Here is a 571-nt window from a genome sequence, read left to right as displayed (position 1 = left end):
TGATGGGTCCACAATCTAACATAGTGATATGCAGCAGTAGTTATTGGAACTAAGGCTTGTCTAAATTACAATAACACTAATAGTTTTTGAGCACTTCAAGTACTTGGCTGCAATCCCAACACCTAAATCAGTGGCTATGACTAAATCTGTGTCGGAAGGCTAAGCAAAACATGTCTCCATATTTCCAGCATTCATAGGGTTTCTCTCTTCTGTGGAGTCTCTGATGTATGACAAAGCTTGATTTCAAACCAAGACATTTCCCATAGGCCAAGCATTTATAGCATTTGTCCTCTGTATTGGCTCTGTCCATAAAAATGCAACTTGGAGTAAAAAAATTATTCCACACTTCAAGCATTTCATAGGGTCTCTCACCTATGTGGATTCTCTTATGTTTGATAAGACCTGAGTTTGAAATAAATTTCCCGTGCTCCAGATATCTAGGATTTCTCCCCTGTGTGGCACTACAATGTTGCATTAGGTCTAAATGGCATGCAAAACAGCCTGTGTGATTTTTGAGGGGTGTTTTGTAAACAATGAGGGGTCAGCAAATTATTTCCCACACATCAGGCAT

The sequence above is a fragment of the Heteronotia binoei genome, unplaced genomic scaffold, assembly GCF_032191835.1.
Source record: "Heteronotia binoei isolate CCM8104 ecotype False Entrance Well unplaced genomic scaffold, APGP_CSIRO_Hbin_v1 ptg000303l, whole genome shotgun sequence".
NCBI lineage: Eukaryota > Metazoa > Chordata > Lepidosauria > Squamata > Gekkonidae > Heteronotia > Heteronotia binoei.
The sequence above is the reverse complement of the archived record's forward strand: the minus strand, read 5'-3'. Positions refer to the sequence as shown.